The following is a 605-nucleotide window of genomic DNA, read 5'->3' on the forward strand; positions in this document are numbered from 1 at the left end:
CTTCCTTCTGAGGAGTGGCTGGTGGGTTTGAACCACCAGCCTTCTGGTTAGCAGTCAAGTGCCTTAGGCACTATGCTACCAGGGCTTTAGGTACCATGTAGCTTTAGGACAGATAATGTTTGAAAAATGGTGCTGTCAAGTCTCTTACTTGAAAAAATGTGTGTAATGAGTAGTATCTGTCTGTAGAAAGATGATCAGATTTCTTTCTATATTTGCAGTCTCTTTAGCAGACAGTCAGTAATGTGCATTATATTTGATTTAATGCTTAGTCAATTATAAACTTCTCTTGTTCATCTGCATTTGTGGGGACGTTTTGACATTACCCGATTTCTTTTAACTACATTTCCCCAACAGAAGTGAAGCTGGACAGGAAAGTCACAGCTTCCAGAGCTGTTGATCTTTCTCCCCACTATCTGTCTGTGGGTAAGATAAGTCATATTGGGAATCTATTCCCAGTTAGACTTTCCAAAATAACTATTCCTGTTTTTTTCTAAAGAAAACATTAAGATCCAGACGTGCATGATGACTATAAACGCAGCCAGCCCTTCTTCTGGTGTGACTGAAAAGATGGTAGCGTGGTCAGCTCCTTCTCATGTGTTCACAGG

This window comes from Orycteropus afer, unplaced genomic scaffold, assembly GCF_000298275.1.
Source record: "Orycteropus afer afer isolate SDZICR_OR568_19922 unplaced genomic scaffold, OryAfe1.0 scaffold00110, whole genome shotgun sequence".
Taxonomy (NCBI): Eukaryota; Metazoa; Chordata; class Mammalia; order Tubulidentata; family Orycteropodidae; genus Orycteropus; species Orycteropus afer.